The sequence below is a fragment of the Solea solea genome, chromosome 5 (assembly GCF_958295425.1).
Source record: "Solea solea chromosome 5, fSolSol10.1, whole genome shotgun sequence".
Taxonomy (NCBI): domain Eukaryota; kingdom Metazoa; phylum Chordata; class Actinopteri; order Pleuronectiformes; family Soleidae; genus Solea; species Solea solea.
The window spans coordinates 18,612,057-18,625,659 of record NC_081138.1 but is presented as its reverse complement, the minus strand read 5'-3'; positions in this window follow the sequence as shown (position 1 = coordinate 18,625,659).

Sequence of the window (13,603 nt, the reverse complement as noted above, 5' to 3'; positions counted from 1 at the left end):
TGCGGTCACAAAAATTGGTGAGTTTTGGGGTATGGGAAAGGCCTCAAAAAGGCAATTCATTTGGGGGAATAATAAGAATAAAAATAACTAGTACTGAAAATAACTAGTACTGAAAATAACTAGTACCGCGCGCGGTTCTGAACGGGTTCGAGCCGACCCACGCGGGTCGCCGTGTGCCACGGCTCCCCGCGTGCCTCGCGCTCTCACCCGTTCATTCACCGCGCGCGGTACTAGTTATTTTCAGTACTAGTTATTTTCAGTACTAGTTATTTTCAGCGGCGTCCCCGCGCATGTCGATCCACATTTCGGGGGGGATCGGGCAACGTATGGCAAAGTTATAGGGCACTTCCTGTTTAAAATGGCAGACTTCCTGTTCGGTCAAGTGCGTGTACGTAAACGTGTTCAGGGAACTTCCCTTGTCTTACATATCAAGTTTTGTGCTGATCGGATAATCTTAGAGTTTACTTCCTGTTTCGGGCATTCCACTTCCTGTTGGGAGGTCATCTCTTGCAGACATGCTCAGGACAGGTCCCTGGTGTCACATAAAAGGTTTTTTGCAAATCGGACAACGTACGGCAAAGTTAGAGGGCACTTCCTGTTTAAAATGGCCAACTTCCTGTTCGTCTCCGTAAACGTGTTCAGGGAAGTTCCCTTGTCTTACATATCAAGTTTTGTTCAGATCGGACAATGTAAGACTTTACTTCCTGTTTCGGGCATTCCACTTCCTGTAGGGAGGTGACCTTTTATGGACATGCTCAGGACAGGTCCCTGGTGTCACATATAAGGTTTTGTGCAGATCGGACAACGTACGGCAAAGTTAGAGGGCACTTCCTGTTTAAAATGGCCGACTTCCTGTTCGGTCAACGGCGTCTCCGTAAACATGTTCAGGGAAGGTCCGGTAACTCACATATCTAGTTTCGTGTCAATCGGACAATGTAAGACTTTACTTCCTGTTTCGGGCGTTCCACTTCCTGTAGGGAGGTGACCTTTTACGGACATGTTGAGGAAGGGTCTGGGGTCCCACATACTAAGTTTCAAGTGGATACAACAATCCCTGTTGGAGCAGCATCAAAAACTATAAATGTAATTCTGTCTGCTGTCACCAGGGGGCGCTGTATTTGAAAATGAATATTTTCATATAGACGTGTTCAGGGCCGGACTGTCATCAATCCTTGCAAGTTTGGTTCAGATCGGACCAGGATTGGCAAAGTTGTAACAGTTTGTTTTTTTAGAATTTTCTACCACCACCAGGAGGCGCTGTTTTCAAAATGTACCGTTTCAGCAACATGGTCGTCTTCAGCAACTAACCATCATCAACTGTAGCAAGTTTGGTTGGGATCAGACCTTCCATCACGAAGTTATAAGAGTTTCATTGTCTGTTATGAAAAATTATTATTATCTCCAATTTTGGCGCCCCCTATCTCGTACGCCATACAATATTTTAAAAAGCTTTTGATAACTTTTGATGCTCAACTCGTCCACATTGATCTCACCAAGTTTGAAGGTGATCGCACAAAAGCTCTAGGAGGAGATAATTGAAATACAAGCTGTCATATTGTCTGCTGTCACCAGGGGGCGCTGTTTTCGAAATTAAATATTTTCATATAGACGTCTTTAGGGCCGGACTATCATCAATCCTAGCAAGTTTGGTTCAGATCGGACCAGGATTCACGAAGTTGTAGCAGTTTGATTTTTTGTCCCAAAAATCCGACTTTGCGTCGTTGCCATGGCAACACCGTTAAACGATTTGTCATCATATTGATCACGCATCGTCTACCATGTGTTTTGACTGTTGTCACCAATTTTGAGTGCCGTACGATTATCTGTGTAAAAGTTATTCCCGAAATCGTAAAAAAACTTTTTTTTTGTGTATTTTCTTTCACCACAAGGAGGCGCTGTTTTCAAACTTCACCGTTTTTTCATAGACGTCTTCAGCCATGGCCCATCATCAATCATAGCAAGTTTGGTTCGGATCGGACCTTCCATCGCAAAGTTATAAGAGTTTTGTTTTTCTGATGCGAAACATCAGAATCATCACGAACTTTGCCGCCCCCTATCTCGTGCGCCATGCGACATTTGAAAAAACTTTTGATACCGTGAGCTCCTCAACTGGTCCACAGGGACCTCACCAAGTTTGAAGGTGATCGCACGAAAACTCTAGGAGGAGTTAGTTCAAATACCATTGCTGCGAATTCGCCAAAATCGCCAAAAAATGGCCAATCAACCCAAGATGGCGGATTTCCTGTTGGGTTTGGATCATGGTCATAATGTAATTTTTTCTTCATCCTGACCCACTACACATGTGTACCGAATTTCGGGCATGTGCGATAATTGTGTTGGTCATGGTGAATTTGGACAGGTGGCGCCGCACTTATTGGCCCCTCCCACATTCAATTTTCGACGCACATTCCCCGAACCTTTTTCAGACGTAAATTTACACCAGGATTGATGCGGTCACAAAAATTGGTGAGTTTTGGGGTATGGGAAAGGCCTCAAAAAGGCAATTCATTTGGGGGAATAATAAGAATAATAATAATGAAAATAACTAGTACCGCGCGCGGTTCTGAACGGGTTCGAGCCGACCCACGCGGGTCGCCGTGTGCCACGGCTCCCCGCGTGCCTCGCGCTCTCACCCGTTCATTCACCGCGCGCGGTACTAGTTATTTTCAGTACTAGTTATTTTCAGTTCTAGTTATTTTCAGTTCTAGTTATTTTCAGCGGCGTCCCCGCGCATGCCGATCCAAATTTCGGGGGGATCGGGCAACGTATGGCAAAGTTATAGGGCACTTCCTGTTTAAAATGGCTGACTTCCTGTTCGGTCAAATGCGCGTCCGTTAACGAGTTCAGGGAAGTTCCCTTGTCTTACATATCAAGTTTTGTTCAGATCGGACAATCTTAGAGTTTACTTCCTGATTCGGGCATTCCACTTCCTGTTGGGAGGTCATCTTTAGCAGACATGCTCAGGACAGGTCCCTGGTGTCACATAACAGCTTTCGTGCAAATTGGACAACGTACGGCAAAGTTAGAGGGCACTTCCTGTTTAAAATGGCCAACTTCCTGTTTGTCTCTGGAAACATGTTCAGGGACGGCCCCGTAACTCACATATTTAGTTTTGTGTCAATCGGACAATGTAAGACTTTACTTCCTGTTTGGGGCGTTCCACTTCCTGTAGGGAGGTGACCTTTTACGGACATGCTCAGGACAGGTCCCTGATGTCACATATAAGGTTTTGTGCAGATCGGACAATGTACGGCAAAGTTAGAAGGCACTTCCTGTTTAAAATGGCCGACTTCCTGTTCGGTCAACGGCGTCTCCGTAAACATATTCAGGGAAGGTCCCGTAACTCACATATAAGGTTTCGTGCAAATCGGACAACGTACGGCAAAGTTAGAGGGCACTTCCTGTTTAAAATGGCCGACTTCCTGTTCGTCTCCGTAAACATGTTCAGGGAAGGTCCCGTAACTCACATATTTAGTTTTGTGTCAATCGGACAATGTAAGACTTTACTTCCTGTTTGGGGCGTTCCACTTCCTGTAGGGAGGTGACCTTTTACGGACATGCTCAGGACAGGTCCCTGATGTCACATATAAGGTTTTGTGCAGATCGGACAATGTACGGCAAAGTTAGAAGGCACTTCCTGTTTAAAATGGCCGACTTCCTGTTCGGTCAACGGCGTCTCCGTAAACATATTCAGGGAAGGTCCCGTAACTCACATATAAGGTTTCGTGCAAATCGGACAACGTACGGCAAAGTTAGAGGGCACTTCCTGTTTAAAATGGCCGACTTCCTGTTCGTCTCCGTAAACATGTTCAGGGAAGGTCCCGTAACTCACATATCTAGTTTCGTGTCAATCGGACAATGTAAGACTTTACTTCCTGTTTCTGGCGTTCCACTTCCTGTAGGGAGGTGACCTTTTACGGACATGTTGAGGAAGGGTCTGGGGTCCCACATACTAAGTTTCAAGTGGATACAACAATCCCTGTTGGAGCAGCATCAAAAACTATAAATGTAATTCTGTCTGCTTTCACCAGGGGGCGCTGTATTTGAAAATGAATATTTTCATATAGACGTGTTCAGGGCCGGACTGTCATCAATCCTTGCAAGTTTGGTTCAGATCGGACCAGGATTGGCAAAGTTGTAACAGTTTGTTTTTTTAGAATTTTCTACCACCACCAGGAGGTGCTGTTTTCAAAATGTACCGTTTCAGCAACATAGTTGTTTTCAGCAACTAACCATCATCAACTATAGCAAGTTTGGTTGGGATCAGACCTTCCATCGCGAAGTTATAAGAGTTTCATTGTCTGTTATGAAAAATTATTATTATCTCCAATTTTGGCGCCCCCTATCTCGTACGCCATACAATATTTTAAAAAGCTTTTGATAACTTTTGATGCTCAACTCGTCCACATTGATCTCACCAAGTTTGAAGGTGATCGCACAAAAGCTCTAGGAGGAGATAATTGAAATACAAGCTGTCATATTGTCTGCTGTCACCAGGGGGCGCTGTTTTCGAAATTTAATATTTTCATATAGACGTCTTTAGGGCCGGACTATCATCAATCCTAGCAAGTTTGGTTCAGATCGGACCAGGATTCACGAAGTTGTAGCAGTTTGATTTTTTGTCCCAAAAATCCGACTTTGCGTCGTTGCCATGGCAACACCGTTAAACGATTTGTCGTCATATTGATCACGCATCATCTACCATGTGTTTTGACTGTTGTCAGCAATTTTGAGTGCGGTACGATTATCTGTGTAAAAGTTATTCCCGAAATCGTAAAAAAACTTTTTTTTTGTGTATTTTCTTTCACCACAAGGAGGCGCTGTTTTCAAACTTCACCGTTTTTTCATAGACGTCTTCAGCCATGGCCCATCATCAATGGTAGCAAGTTTGGTTCGGATCGGACCTTCCATCGCAAAGTTATAAGAGTTTTGTTTTTCTGATGCGAAACATCAGAATCATCACGAACTTTGCCGCCCCCTATCTCGTGCGCCGTGCGACATTTGAAAAAACTTTTGATACCGTGAGCTCCTCAACTGGTCCACAGGGACCTCACCAAGTTTGAAGGTGATCGCACGAAAACTCTAGGAGGAGTTAGTTCAAATACCATTGCTGCGAATTCGCCAAAATCGCCAAAAAATCGCCAATCAACCCAAGATGGCGGATTTCCTGTTGGGTTTGGATCATGGTCATAATGTAATTTTTTCTTCATCCTGACCCACTACACATGTGTACCGAATTTCGTGCATGTGCGATATTTGTGTTGGTCATGGTGAATTTGGACAGGTGGCGCCGCACTTATTGGCCCCTCCCACATTCAATTTTCGACGCACATTCCCCGAACCTTTTTCAGACGTAAATTTACACCAGGATTGATGCGGTCACAAAAATTGGTGAGTTTTGGGGTATGGGAAAGGCCTCAAAAAGGCAATTCATTTGGGGGAATAATAAGAATAATAATAATAATAATCCTTCCAGTTTCAATAGGTTTCTTGCAACCTTGTTGCTCGAACCCTAATAATAATCCTTCCAGTTTCAATAGGTTTCTTGCAACCTTGTTGCTCGAACCCTAACTAGTACCGCGCGCGGTTCTGAACTGGTTCGAGCCGACCCACGCGGGTCGCCGTGTGCCACGGCTCCCCGCGTGCCTCGCGCTCTCACCCGTTCATTCACCGCGCGCGGTACTAGTTATTTTCAGTACTAGTTATTTTCAGTACTAGTTATTTTCAGCGGCGTCCCCGCGCATGTCGATCCAAATTTCGGGGGGGATCGGGCAACGTATGGCAAAGTTATAGGGCACTTCCTGTTTAAAATGGCCGACTTCCTGTTCGGTCAAATGCGCGTCCGTAAACTTGTTCAGGGAAGTTCCCTTGTCTTACATATCAAGTTTTGTTTAGATCAGACAATCTTAGAGGTTACTTCCTGTTTCTGGCATTCCACTTCCTGTTGGGAGGTCATCTTTTGCAGACATGCTCAGGACAGGTCCCTTGTGTCACATATAAGGTTTTGTGCAAATCGGACAACATACGGCAAAGTTAGAGGGCACTTCCTGTTAAAAATGGCCAACTTCCTGTTCGTCTGTGGAAACATGTTCAGGGAAGGTCCTGTAACTCACATATCTAGTTTTGTGTCAATCGGACAATGTAAGACTTTACTTCCTGTTACGGGTGTTCCACTTCCTGTAGGGAGGTGACCTTTTACAGACATGCTCAGGACAGGTCCCTGGTGTCACATATAAGGTTTTGTGCAAATCGGACAATGTACGGCAAAGTTAGAGGGCACTTCCTGTTTAAAATGGCCGACTTCCTGTTCATCTCCGGAAACATGTTCAGGGAAGGTCCCGTAACTCACATATCCAGTTTCGTGTCAATCGGACAATGTAAGACTTTACTTCCTGTTTCGGGCGTTCCACTTCCTGTAGGGAGGTGACCTTTTACGGACATGTTGAGGAAGGGTCTGGGGTCCCACATACTAAGTTTCAAGTGGATACAACAATCCCTGTTGGAGCAGCTTCAAAAACTATAAATGTAATTCTGTCTGCTGTCACCAGGGGGCGCTGTATTTGAAAATGAATATTTTCATATAGACATGTTCAGGGCCGGACTGTCATCAATCCTTGCAAGTTTGGTTCAGATCGGACCAGGATTGGCAAAGTTGTAACAGTTTGTTTTTTTAGAATTTTCTACCACCACCAGGAGGCGCTGTTTTCAAAATGTACCGTTTCAGCAACATAGTCGTCTTCAGGAACTAACCATCATCAACTATAGCAAGTTTGGTTGGGATCAGACCTTCCATCGCGAAGTTATAAGAGTTTCATTGTCTGTTATGAAAAATTATTATTATCTCCAATTTTGGCGCCCCCTATCTCGTACGCCATACAATATTTTAAAAAGCTTTTGATAACTTTTGATGCTCAACTCGTCCACATTGATCTCAGCAAGTTTGAAGGTGATCGCACAAAAGCTCTAGGAGGAGATAATTGAAATACAAGCTGTCATATTGTCTGCTGTCACCAGGGGGCGCTGTTTTCGAAATTTAATATTTTCATATAGACGTCTTTAGGGCCGGACTATCATCAATCCTAGCAAGTTTGGTTCAGATCGGACCAGGATTCACGAAGTTGTAGCAGTTTGATTTTTTGTCCCAAAAATCCTACTTTGCGACGTTGCCATGGCAACACCGTTAAACGATTTGTCGTCATATTGATCACGCATCATCTACCATGTGTTTTGACTGTTGTCACCAATTTTGAGTGCGGTACCATTATCTGTGTAAAAGTTATTCCCGAAATTGTAAAAAAACTTTTTTTTTGTGTATTTTCTTTCACCACAAGGAGGCGCTGTTTTCAAACTTCACCGTTTTTTCATAGACTTCTTCAGCCATGGCCCATCATCAATGGTAGCAAGTTTGGTTCGGATCGGACCTTCCATCGCAAAGTTATAAGAGTTTTGTTTTTCTGATGCGAAACATCAGAATCATCACGAACTTTGCCGCCCCCTATCTCGTGCGCCATGCGACATTTGAAAAAACTTTTGATACCGTGAGCTCCTCAACTGGTCCACAGGGACCTCACCAAGTTTGAAGGTGATCGCACGAAAACTCTAGGAGGAGTTAGTTCAAATACCATTGCTGCGAATTCGCCAAAATCGCCAAAAAATCGCCAATCAACCCAAGATGGCGGATTTCCTGTTGGGTTTGGATCATGGTCATAATGTAATTTTTTCTTCATCCTGACCCACTACACATGTGTACCGAATTTCGGGCATGTGCAATAATTGTGTTGGTCATGGTGAATTTGGACAGGTGGCGCCGCACTTATTGGCCCCTCCCACATTCAATTTTTGGCGCACATTCCCCGAACCTTTTTCAGACGTAAATTTACACCACGATTGATGCGGTCACAAAAATCTGTGAGTTTTGGGGTATGGGAAAGGCCTCAAAAAGGCGATTTACTTTAAGGAATAATAATAATAATAATAACTAGTACCGCAAGCGGTAATCAACGGGTTCGAGCTTGACGGCTCGCGGGTTTCCCTGCGCCCACGTCGCCGTGCGAGTCCTCTAGCTCATCTTCCGTTCATTAATTGCTTGCGGTAGTAGTTATTTTCAGCTTGGACTATTTTCAGCGTCCATGTGCTAAGTTAGAGGGCACTTCCTGTTTAAAATGGCTGACTTCCTGTTTTGTGAAAGGTGTGTCCGTAAACGTGTTCAGGGACGTTCCTTTGACTCACATATCAAGTTTTGTGAAGATTGGACAATGTTAGACTTGACTTCCTGTTTCGGGAGTTCTACTTCCTGTAGGAAGGTTATCCTTTACAGCACATATGTCAGAATCAAGGCCCGTGAATGAGTTATCTCTGGCTCGCGGGATGATATTTAATTACTATTAAAACCGGCTTTCAGTATTATGTGCCCTCAGCACCATCATACTACAAATCCCAAGATGCACTGCGAGTGCATTGGCGCGTACCGAGTGCCCCCAAGCGAGCGCGATCCCGTGTCATCCTTCATGAACAGCATCACAGTCACAGTGGAGGACTAAACATCGCCGTCAATTTTCATCTCCCTCTCCGCCAAATAGGCAAATAGAAAGGTAGACGCTGAAAACATGGGGTTTCAAGACAGGTGGGAGGCAGAATAATGTTCACCGAAGTAAATGGAAAGCCTGTGTGTCTTGTGTGTGGAGACAGTGTGTCGTTATGAAAGAATATAACTTAAGAAGGCACTATGAAACATGTAACTGTTTTGCACTTTTTCAAGTTTGCACTAACTTCTAATTTTGTTAGACAGACATTGGTGAGGATCAGAGCAGCACACTGATTTGTTTTGTAACACATGCTGTTTCATTTTTGCATTTATCTTGCCATTGAGCTTTGAAGGAAAATAACATTTTGCTGTTTACCTGTTAAAAAGAAGAAAAAATATTTTCAATTTGTTACTGAAAGAGCCTTGAGAAAATATTGCAACTGATTTTATTTATGTTTTGCTTAATTTAATTTAATTTAATTTAATTTAATTTAATTTAATTTAATTTAATTTAATTTAATTTAATTTAATTTAATGATTAAGTGCAATATAGGCTGTGGTATTGGTATTGGTATTGGTTCAATATGTGCAATAATTGCAAGTTTTAATAAACATTGAACCAGACCAGCCCTCCACTTTTTTTATTTTTGCCCCCCGTGTATTTGACTTTGGCATTACTGCTTTATAGACATGTTCCTGACGGGTCTGAGGTCTCACATATCAAGTTTCAAGTGGATACACCAATCCCTGTTAGAACAGCATGAGAAACTGTAAATGTTAGATTTGATAGATTTGTAGGCAAATGCCTCCATCATGTGGCGAAAAATGGTATTGCATAATTGAATCGCTCAGTTTAGGTAATACTTTGCATTTTTGCCAGGCAACACCGTTAAACGATTTCTTCTCATATTAGGCACGCATCATCTACAATGTGTTTTGTTTTTTTTCATAAATTTTGAGTATGATACAAAGAAGTCTGTAAAAGTTATAAGGGAATTGTGAATTTGTTGTATTTTCTGTTACTACCAGGAGGCGCTGTTTTTAAAATGTACAGTTTTTGCATAGACTTCGTCAGCCATAGTCCATCTTGAACCCCTAGCACATTTGGTTGGAAAAGGACCTTCTATCGCAAAGTTATAAGAGTTTTGAGTAAAACCTTTGCAGTGTTGACATGGCAACACCGTTGAAGGATTTGTTATCATATTATGCACACATCATCTACCATGTGTTTTAAATTTTTTCACCTATCTTGAGTTTGCTACAATAAATTCTGTAAAAGTTATATGCGAAATTGTGATTGAAATTGTGACATGTGTTGTATTTTCTGTTACCACCAGGAGGCGATGTTTTCAAAATTTACAATTTTTGCATAGACATCTTTAGCAAGGGCCCATCATCGATTGTCACTAGTTTGGTCAATATCTGACCTTCCATGGCAAAGTTATAAGAAATTGATGTGTGTTGCGAGGAATCGTGATTTTTGCCAACTTTGCCGCCCTTCTTCTTGTTCGCCGTGATACTTAATGAAAAGATTTTGATACCTTTGGATCCTCAACTTGTCCACAGTGACCTCACAAAGTTTAAAGGTGATCGCACAAAAGCTCTATGACAAGTTAGTTCACATACCATTGTTCCGAAATGGCCAAAATCTCCCAAAAATTTACTTTCAATCCAAGATGGCGGCTTTCCTGTTCGTTTTAGAGCTTCGGCTACGCTGACTTTTTTGACCGTCTGGACCTAAGGAACGCGTGAGTACCAAGTTTCATGCATGTACATTCAACGTGATCCTCAGGAGGACAAGTTTTACGGGTTGTAAGAGTTTTGCCTTTTGTTGTGAGAAATATGAATGAACGCCAACTTTGGCGCCCCCTATCTCAAAAACCATGCGACATTTTGAAAAACTTTTAATAACTTTAGATTCTCAACTTGTCCACAGTGACCTCACAAAGTTTAAAGGTGATCGCACAAAAGCTCTAGGACTAGTTCATTCAAATACCAGGCGTCATAGTGTCTGCTGTCACCAGGGGGCGCTGTTTTTGAAAGTGAATATTTTCATATAGGCGTCTTCAGGGCCAGACTATCATCAATCCAAGCAAGTTTGGTTCAGATCGGACTCGGATTCGTAAAGTTGTAGCAGTTTGTTTTTTGTCACAAATATCTGACTTTGCAGTGTTGCTGTGGCAACACCGTTGAACGATTTGTTATCATATTAAGCACGCATCATCGAACATGTGTTTTAAATGTTTTCCCAAATTTTGAGTTTGATACGATTAACTCTGTAAAAGTTATAACCGAAATTGGTTTTTTTTGTATATTTTGTTACCACAAGGAGGCACTGTGCTCAAAATTTACGTTTTTTTCACAGACTTCTTCAGCAATGGTCCATCATCAACCCTAGGTAATTTGGTTGGGATGTGACCTTCTATCGCAAAGTTATAAGAGTTTTGTTGCCTGTGGCGAAACATTAAAATGTTCACCAACTTTGCCGGCCCCTTACTCTTACGCCATAATACCTATTGAAAAGATTTTGATACCTTTGGATCCTCAACTTGTCCAAAGTGACCTCACCAAGTTTGAAGGTGATCCCATGAAAGATCTAGGACAAATCTGTTCAAATATCATTGGTGTGAAATGGCCAAAATCAGCAAAGCATTTACTTTCAATCCAAGATGGCGGCTTTCCTGTTAGTTTTAGAGCATAGGCTACGCTGACTTTTTTGACCGGCCCGACCTAAGGAACACGTGTACCAAGTTTCGTGCATGTACATTAAACGTGCTCCTCAGGACCACAAGTTTTAGGGGGTGGAGCAGGTTTTTGGCCCGTCCACTTTCACCAGGGGGCGCTGATTTTGACTTGAAATATTTTCACATAGGTTTGTTCAGGGCCAGACTATCAACAATCCTAGCAAGTTTGGTTCAGATTGGACCAGGATTGGCAAAGTTGTAACAGTTTTTTTTTTTTTGTATTTTCTACCACCACCAGGAGGCGCTGTTTTCAAAATGTATTGTTTTCGGCAATATAGTCGCCTTCAGCAACTACTCATTATCAATCATAGGAAGTTTGGTTGGGATTGGATCTTCCTTCGCAAAGTTATAAGAGTTTTGCTTTTTGTTGTGAAAAATAGGAATTTACACCCACTTTGGCGCCCCCTATCTCGTACACCATGAGACATTTTAAAAAACTTTTGATAACTTAAGCTCCTCAACTGGTTCACAGTGACCTGACCAAGTTTAAAGGTGATCGCACTAGAACTCTAGGACTAGTTCATTCAAGTACCAAGGGTCATATTGTCTTTGTCACCAGGGGGCGGTGTTCCCGAAATTGAATATTTTCATATAGACGTCTTCTGGGCCGGACTATCATCAATCCTAGCAAGTTTGGTTCAGATGGGACTAGGATTCGCAAAGTTGTAGCAGTGTGTTTTTTTGACACAAAAATCCGACTTTGCATCATTACCATGGCAACATCATGTAACGATACGCCATCATATTGAGCACGCATAGTCTACCTTGTGTTTAGAGTCTTTTAACCAATTTTGAGTTTGATACAATAATTTCTGTAAAAGTTATTCCCGAAATTGTAAAAGTAACTTTTTTTTTTAGATTTTCTGCCACCACCAGGAGGCGATGTTTACAAACTTGACAGTTTTTGCATAGGCATCTTCAGCAAGGACCCATCATCGATCGACACAAGTTTGGTTAAGATCGGACCTTCCATCGCAAAGTTATAAGAGTTTTGTTGTGCGTTGCGAGAAATTCGTAATTTTCCCCAAATTTGGCGCCCCCTATCTTGAAAACCATGATACTTATAAGAAGCATTTTTATAACTTAAGATCCTCAACTTGTCCACAGTGACCTCACCAAGTTTAGAGGTGATTCCATTAAAGCTCGAGGACAAGTTCGTTCACATACCATTGCTGCGAAATGGCCAAAATAGGCCAAAAATGGCCGTTCAACCCAAAATGGCGGCCTTCCTGTAGGACTTACAGAGGCGCCAGCACGGACTTTTTGGACCGTCCTGACATGCTTAACATGTGTACCAACTTTTGTGCATGTACGTGAAACACGAGAAAAATCGGCCTGATGAAAGCTGTTTTTCATTTTCGTAAGCCCCGCCCACTTCCAATTTTGTACGCAGTGTCCCCGAAGTACTTTCAGACGTAAATTTACACCAGGTTTGATGCACTTGCAAAAGTTGGTGAGTTTTCGTGTATGGGAAAGGCCTCAAAAAGGCGATTCATTTAGAGGAAAAATAATAATAATAATAAGAATAAACTTCACAGTTTCAATAGGGTTCTTGCAACCAAGTTGCTCGAACCCTAATAATAATAATAATCCTTCCAGTTTCAATAGGTTTCTTGCAACCTTGTTGCTCGAACCCTAATAATAATAATCCTTCCAGTTTCAAGAGGGTTCTTGCAACCTTGTTGCTCGAACCCTAATAATCCTTCCAGTTTCAATAGGTTTCTTGCAACCTTGTTGCTCGAACCCTAATTATAACTTCAAATGGTCAAACACAGTAACTTCCCAACTACTTTCTGTGGGGGTGAGACATGTATCTCAGATCTACTGTCTGATCATCAAATAACACATTTATCTCTGGAAATTTGTAAAAAAAAAAAAGTATATTTTATGGGTGAAGTAGCCCTTCAAATAAAAAACACCAAGCAGACAGAAAACAGTCAAATGAGCCATTACAAGTGGTCGGGAAAAAAAAAGGTTTATTTCTGGGTTCAAATTGATTTTCCACCTTTTGTAAATGGCATTCACTCCTGGGTTAAATAACTCTGCAATGCACATTGTTTCTCCAATCGCTATCAGTGAGTAAACATGGTCAATTCTTCTGTGTCTGGTCTGTTTTTTCTGAGAGGCACCATTTTTGGCCCAACACTGGAGCGCACATTCATCTTCCAGACATTAGCATATAGCCTTACTTTTTTAAAACTTCGGACACTGGTCAATATAATTTATGTCATTATTTGACCTATTGAAACAAGAGACCGAAATAGAAGATACAACATAGTAATCACCATCGCAGTGTCACTGAGAGCTGTGGAATTGTTGTCTTTTTTCATTCTCC